Here is an 8,536-nt window from a genome sequence, read left to right on the forward strand (position 1 = left end):
TGTCATGTGAATTGATTTTCTCCATCAAGGAAATATGTTTGCAATTCTAAAAGAGATTAATCTTTTTCTCTTACAAGAGAAAGGAAAAAGTTATTTCTTTTGATGAGTCATTTTTTAAAAAGGAGACACCATAACTTCTTAGTTTTATATTTATTCATAAAAATAGTTCTTTTGGCAGCAAACATCAACTTTTTGAAACTATTTTCTTGAGTAGAAAGTAAAGGAATGTAACTGAAATTGCTGCCAAAACAAGGGAAATAATTTTTTTTTGTTTTAGAAAATTTACCAATAATTTGGTTAAATTGCTGGATAATTGGAATTTTTTTGCATACTTAAATGCAAGTGTATGGAATCCATCTGAAGTGGCAAAATCTCTTGGGCTGTGAGATTTAACCACAGACCCAGTTAAAAAATTAAAAATAATAGGTTTTTATTATAGGGAAGGGGACAATAACCAACTTTATGTTCCTTTTCCCCCAGTAAAGTGCCTTTTTAAAAAAATCCCAATTAACTAACCGGCTTAGCCTTGCACACACATAGCCCAAGGCCTTGCAAAATGCTTGCCCATCAAAAAGAAACCGGAATAGCCACTTCCTTATATTAAACACGTGCAGGTCTATCTCCCCCATTGGATCATCAGTTCCTCTCATGGTCAGGACCAGTTCTTGTTCATTGTTGTATCTACTTCTACAATATCTAATGAATGATTTTCCACTTAGTGGATACAAAAAATGCAGTAATAAATGTTATACATTTGGAGAAAAAAATTCTAAATACTAACAATAATATGTAAATATGGCATGAAAAAACTGTTAAATTCTACAAGAAAATTCTAAAGCTCAGAGGCTCACTGGGATGTGTACAATAAACTTGTACTATATAACATTTGTACTCTGTAACAAAGGCCATAGCTGAGGTCTGGAATCTATAACTGTCCGTACCTGGTTGGAGAGCCTTCCGGACCTCCTCTTGGATACTGATGTGGCTCCCACTAAAAGACAAGGAGGGAAAAATAAGTTGGAGATGCTGTTCTAGGGTGTGGGGATATATAGTTATGACTTCACCTACCAAACATCTAGGGATCAGAAAAATTGATTCAGGAAATATTAGCTTATAAACAAGTAACCCAGAGGTCCTTTACAGTGTTTGTGTCATCATCATGTAAGTTCACTACTTAACTTCAGAATAGATCAAAAGGGTATTATGGCGTTTTAGTATGTTCCTTTGAGGCTCAAAGACAAATGGCCAATAGAATCCTTGGGATCATTATGACCAAGCTATGTTGTTCTGAGTTTGGATATGATTTGAAGCTTGCAACATTGGAGAAATGCCTAATCTATTCATTTAACTCATAGTGGTCTTGGCAAATGTTTGATCAAGTCCCTCACTATATGTTTGAGTTGGATGACATCTGAAGTCCTAGCTGCTCCTCCCAGGTTGAGTGGATTGCACCCTCCTCGGTGGCCTCACTACAACAAGTGCATATTGATGGAGCATTTATCATTCTGCATTTGCTGGTTAATATGCCTATATTTCCTACTTTGCTAACTCATATGGTTTCATTTTTTCATCTTAGCATTTAGCTTAAAATAAGGCATTTATTAAAATTTGTGGAATTAATGAATGATCAGAGTTGCAAGTGTAAGGTTAACAGATTGAGACTAACCTGTCTGAATAAAGTATTACTGAGTTTTGTCTTTGAACTTGTTCGGTTTAACCTTTTTATTAGTAGCATAGAGCACATAATATGGTTTGGCCATGTCCCCACTGAAATATAATTTTGAATTCCCATGTGTTGTGGGAGGGACCCTGTGGGAGGTAACTGAATCATGGGGGCAAGTCTTTCCCGTGCTGTTCTCGTGATAGTGAGTAAGTCTCACAAGAGCTGATGGTTTTAAAAAGAGGAGTTCCCCATGCAGAAGCTCTCTCTCTTTGCCTGCCACCATCCATGTAAGACGTGACTTGCTCCTCCTTGCCTTCCACCATGATTGTGAGGCTTCTCCCGCCAGGTGGAACTATAAGTCCATTAAACCTCTTTTTCTTCCTGGTTTTGGGTGTGTCTTTATCAGCAGTGTGAAAATAAACTAATACAGCACATGATTATCTAACCTATTAATAATGCAAAACTGGGAAAGACAATCTCCGAGATGACGGAAGCAAGATAAAGAAGATCTCAAGGTATGTAATAATATTCCAGATGATGAAGTAAAATTTAATAGGAATGCATTAAAGGTCAGCATTTAAATGTTTCCAATGTTTGAGTACAGTATGGGAGAGATCTGACTTGGTCACAATTCATAGAAAGAAGGCCTTGTGATTTTACGAACCATAAAAATGAACACTGCCATGAGAAATCAAAATAGCTGTGATGAGCCCAGGTTGCACTCCTAGTAATTCAAACTTCAAGTCTTCTGAGGCCACAGTCTCTGAGCACTACACACCCACCAGATCATACTGGGAGCCTGGGTGTCTAATTCAGAATGCCACTCCTTAAGAAAGATGCTGACAAAATTGAGTGTGTCCAGAGAAAAGTAATAGCTCCTATTAGGAGCTGTTGAAGGAAAAGGACATATTTTGTCTGGAGAAGAGGCACCTATGAAGCAATGTGATAATTGAATGACTAATGCACAGGGGAAGGAATTTACTTGTTACTCTGTGCTATACCAAAAGCTAAAAGTACGACTCATATGTAGGCAGTTACCAGATTATTAGCTCTAGAAGAACCAAGAATGTCTATGTCTTGTTCACCATTAGTGCTTCAGCACTTTTAACATAGTGACCAGTAGATACTAGGGGCTCAGTAAACCCATACTGATTGAATATATAACAGTTTAAAGGAGATCTTGATTCAGAGTCTAATAGTCTTGCGTTCAAGTCCAGGTATTCTACCTAGGAATTGTGAAACCTTGTACAACTATACGTAGCCTCTCAGAGCAGGTTTACAAATGCTCACATAGTATTATTTCAAGTGATTCACATCATTTTATGACTATCAGTCAACACTGATCATATGAAATCTCTTAAAATAAATATAGTAAAATGCTATATAAATGGTATATAGTAATAATTAGAGTAGGGGGCTGGGGGAGGGATAGCATTAGGAGAAATACCTAATGTAAATGACAAGTTGATGGGTGTAGCAAACTAACATGGCACATGTATACCTATGTAACAAACCTGCACATTGTGCACATGTACCCTAGAACTTAAAGTATAATAATTTAAAAAGATACAACCATATTAAGTTGATTGTAAAAAGGACTTTCCAGTTAAATCTTTTCAATAATGCAATAGATCACCTTCTGAATTCACTAGCTATTAATCACTGGAGCATTCAAGCAAAGGTTGGATGACATCTGTGAACAATATGGTAGAAGTCCAGTTTTGCCTTATTTGAGACATAGAACTGGATGGCCATTAAGGTGCCCTCCAATGCTAAGATTCTGTTATCAGGGTCAGCGCTCTCCATTGTTTCTAGTCTAGCTTCACCAATCCCTTCATTGTCCACATCAAAATTATAATCATCTTCTGATGCTGCTGTATCAGTTGGTATTTCAGTCGGGCTCTGAGATACTTCAGGCATACTTCTTTCCACTTATTTAATAACTACTGAATGCATTGCAACTCCAACACTTTCAGGACTTCCAATTAGTCAATATATTATGAGCCTCCCTGAAGCAGAGATGATTCTTAACCTTTTTTCTTGGGTGTCCTAACACATCTTAGGGAAGTGACATTCTTAGCAGTAACTGTGGCTCACTATGGAAGCAATTCTTTCATTTTTTTATTTTTTATTTTTATACTTGCAAGAATATGGCAGCAATTCTTACCCAGATGAGAGGAGTATTTTTTTTTTGCAAGGCATTATCAGAATGGGGTAGAAAAAGTGAAAAACCATCTCAGTGGATTCTATAATGTCAACTACTTCCCCACTAAGCTAGACAGAGTCAAAGGTTCTATGTCTATGACTCCATTTGCCTTTATGTAACAGAAAACTTTCACAGTGGCTTAATTAAATAGAGGTCTAAGAGTACACAGTTCAAGGCTGGACCAACTACCAGAGAGAAACATCAAGGACCAAGATTGATTTCAGATCCAGTTTTATCATCTTTTACGTGTAACAAACCCTCATAATTCTAAGATGGCTTTGTCATCAAACAGTACATCTGCATTTCAGTCAGCAAAGCAAGGAAAAAAGTGAAGGGCAAGAACTCAAAGCCAGTGGAGTTTGTCTCCTTTTAAATAACTTTCTAAGAAGTCACAGGCAGTGATTTCCACTCATATCTCACTGAAAAAGTAGGAGATTAAATATTTTAGCTGAATACATGGTGGCCTCCAAATAAATTAGGATTCTGTTTATAAGAAAAAAGGAAGAGTGGATGATGAGTAGGCAGGCAATTAGCAGCATCTGTCACATCTGAATTTCCTAATTCAGTTCAATTCATAGAATGTTTATTAAGAGACTACTATGCTGACACCTTTCTAGCACTGAAATATACAGATGAGGACATGGACACAGTTCCTATATCAGAATGGAAAAGATCTGTGTGGTATTAGTAAAGAACTTTCACATAGTTCAACTCAGAAGTGTCACTTTATTTCCTGATTGCAGATAAATAAATGGCACCTAGGGGTGCCATTTATTTATCTGCAATGAGGAAATAAAATATATTTGAGTAAGCTGGTAGAAGTGTGAGATTTTTCTGGAAAGTAAACTACAGGAAAGATCATTATCTGGTAAGAATCTTGCTTAACCATGAATTTATTGTGACCTTTTGTAATTTTGAAAAAAAGTTATTTATTATTAAGAGTAAAACTTCTATTTAATAAAACGTACACACAAGATGTGAGAGCTTTATTGAATTTTAATATCACACTAAATGATTACATAAAATAATAATGGGAAGAAGACTGCCAATATGAAAATTATTACTCCCTTCCCTTTTCTAAATTTACTTAATGGAATTCAGAATTTGATTATTTATGCTTTTACTATCCCATGTGTTTAAATTTGGCATTTCAGGTGGACAGAGGATCCTTTGTATATTCCAGTTCTCCTGTTTGGGATGAACTTCCCTCTTTGCAAATCTGTCTCTGGCCTTCTTAAAAAGCATTTTGCCTTGTATTTGTTTTATTACTTACTATGTCCAGCTGGGGCTTTATTTTCTTGACATATTTAACTTCTTTAAGTAGAGAAGTCTTACTCATTTTTACATATTACCTGATCTGATGCTCTGTCCGCCCCAAGTGCCTGTGAATTTATATGAAATAAATAAACGTGTTTTTGAGGCAATAATTCAGTACATTTCTTTCAGTTACTAATAACACTTCACATTTGTGAAACTCTCTGTTGTTTTTTGTTTGCTTGCCTTTTGTTTTGAGACAAAGTCTTGCCCTTTCACCCAGGCTGGAATGTGGTGGCACGATCATGACTCACTGCAGCTTTAGGACTACAGGCGCAGGCCACCATGCCCAGCTAATTTTTATGTATGCGTGTAAAGACAGAGTCTTGCCATGTCCCCAGACTGGTCTCAAACTCCCATCCCAAGAGATCCTCCCACATCAGCCTCTCAAAATGTGCCCGGAATTGGTGGGTTCTTGGTCTCACTGACTTCAAGAATGAAGCCGGCGACCCTCACGGTAAGTGTTACAGCTCTTAAAGGCAGCGTGTCCGGAGTTTGTTCCTTCTGATGTTCGGATGTGTTCAGAGTTTCTTCCTTCTGGTGGGTTCGTGGTCTCACTGGCTCAGGAGTGAAGCTGCGGACCTTCGCGGTGAGTGTTACAGCTCTTAAAGCAGCGCATCTGGAGTTGTTTGTTCCTCCCGGTGGGTTCGTCGTCTTGCTGGCTTCAGGAGTGAAGCTGCAGACCTTCGCGGTGAGTGTTACAGCTCATAAAGGCAGTGTGGACCCAAAGAGTGAGCAGCAGCAAGATTTATTGCAAAGACAGAAAGAACAAAGCTTCCACAGTGTGGAAGGGGACCTGAGCGGGTTGCCACTGCTGGCTGGGGCAGCCTGCTTTTATTCTCTTATCTGGCCCCACCCACATCCTGCTGATTGGTAGAGCTGAGTGGTCTGTTTTGACAGAGCACTGATTGGTGTGTTTACAATCCCTGAGCTAGACACAAAGGTTCTCCACATCCCCACCAGATTAGCTAGATACAGAGTGTCGACACAAAGGTTCTCCAAGGCCCCACCAGAGTAGCTAGATACAGAGTGTCAATTGATGCATTCACAAACCCTGAGCTAGACACAGGGTGCTGATTGGTGTGTTTACAAACCTTGAGCTAGATACAGAGTGCCGATTGGTGTATTTACAATCCCTGAGCTAGACATAAAGGTTCTCCACGTCCCCACCAGACTCAGGAGCCCAGCTGGCTTCACCCAGTGGATCCCGCACCAGGGCTGCAGGTGGAGCTGCCTGCCAGTCCTGCGCCATGCGCCTGCACTCTTCAGCCCTTGGGTGATCGATGGGACTGGGCACCATGGAGCAGGGGGCGGCGCTCGTTGGGGAGGCTCGGACTGCACAGGAGCCCACAGAGTGGGTGGAGGGCTCAGGCATGGCGGGCTGCAGGTCCCGAGCCCTGCCACATGGGAAGGCAGCTAAGGCCCAGTGAGAAATTGAGCGCAGCACCGGTGGGCCGGCACTGCTGGGGGACCAAGTACACCCTCCGCAGCCGCTGACCCGGGTGCTAAGCCCCTCATTGCCCGGGGCTGGCAGGGCCGGCAGGCTGCTCCGAGTGCCAGGCCTGCCAAGCCCACGCACACCCGGAACTCCAACTGGCCCGCAAGTGCAGTGCGCAGCCCCGGTTCCTGCTTGCACCTCTCCCTCCACACCTCCCTGCAAGCTGAGGGAGCTGGCTCCAGCCTTGGCCAGCCCAGAAAGGGGCTCCCACAGTGCAGTCGTGGGCTGAAGGGCTCCTCAAGTGCCGCCAAAGTGGGAGTCCAGGCAGAGGAGGCGCCAAGAGTGAGCGAGGGCTGTGAGGACTGCCAGTGTGCTGTCTCCTCTCAAAAGCACTGGGATTACAGGCATGAGACACTGTGCCCAGCCTCACATTTGTGTAACTCTTTATCTAAAGTAAGCTTGTCCAATCTGTGGCCCAGAACAGCTTGGAATGTGGCCCAACATAAATTTGTAAACTTTCTTAAAACATTATGACATGTTTTGGCAATTTTTTAAGCTCATCAGCTATCATTAGTGTTAGTGTCTTTTATGTGTGGCTCAAGACAATTCTTCTTCTTCCAATGTGGCCCAGGGAAGCCAAAAGATTGGACACCCTTGATCTAAAGAGTTGTCCAAATGTGTCCGGAATTGTTTCCTTCTGGTGGGTTCTTGGTCTCACTGACTTCAAGACTGAAGCCACGGACCCTCACAGCGAGTGTTACAGTTCTTAAAGATGGTGTGTCCGGAGTTTCTTTCTTCTGGTGTGTTCATGGTCTTGCTGACTTCAGGAGTGAAGCTGCAGACCTTTGCAGTGAGTGTTACAGCTCTCAAAGGTGGTGTGTCCAGAGTTGTTCATTTCTCCCAGTGGGTTTATGGTCTCACTGACATCATCTTGCTGACTTCAGGGATGATGCCACATACCTTTGCAGTGAGTGTTACAGATCTTAAAGGTGGCGCGTCTGGAGTTGTTTGTTCCTCCCTGTGGGTTCGTGGCTTTTCTGGCTTCAGGAGTGAAGCTGCAGACCTTCACGGTGAGTGTTAAAGGTAGTGCAGACCCAAAGAGTGAGCAGCAGCAAGATTTATTGCAAAGAGCAAAACAACAAAGCTTCCGCGGTGGAAGGGGACCTGAGTAGGTTGCTGCTGCTGGCTCCCGTGGTCAGCTTTTATTACCTTATTTGGCCCCGCCCACATCCTGCTGATTGGTCCATCTTACAGAGTGCTGATTGGTCCATTTTAACAGAGTGCTGTTTGGTGCATTCAAAAACCTTTAGCTAGACAGAGAGCGCTGATTGGTACGTTTTTACAGAGCGCTGATTAGTGTGTTTGCAAACCTTTAGCTAGACATGGAGCACTGATTGGTGTGTTTACAATCCTTTAGCTAGACAGAAAAGTTCTCCAAGTCCGCACCCAACCCAGAAGCCCAGCCGGCTTCACCTCTTACAAAGTGCCTCAGGATTATGGCCTGTGAGCCTCACAGCAACCCTGTGTGAGAGGTAATATGGATGCTTTTATCTTCACAGTGTTGATCAGGAAACAGAGGCCTTGTTTGGTTACTTGAGCAAGCTCACACAGATAGTGGCAAGAATTGGATCTTTACCCCAGCTCATCTCATTCTCACTTCTCTACTTGGTGCACTATGCCAAGTCACCTCAGTGTTTGTGGGAGAGATCCACCTTCCCTTCAAGTATTAATGCTGTCACTTAGAGAACCCAGATGCCCATAAGGTCTCATTCCAATCTGACACTTTGAATATGACAATGACCCAGGAGACTGCATCCACTTCTCCTCAACTTGATGACTATAAGCTTTAAGCTTCTTATCACAACTTTCAGGGCCATTTTTGAATATTAAATACTGGGACATCTTACAATGAGCA

Source organism: Pongo pygmaeus, chromosome 1 (genome assembly GCF_028885625.2).
Source record: "Pongo pygmaeus isolate AG05252 chromosome 1, NHGRI_mPonPyg2-v2.0_pri, whole genome shotgun sequence".
Classification (NCBI taxonomy): Eukaryota; Metazoa; Chordata; class Mammalia; order Primates; family Hominidae; genus Pongo; species Pongo pygmaeus.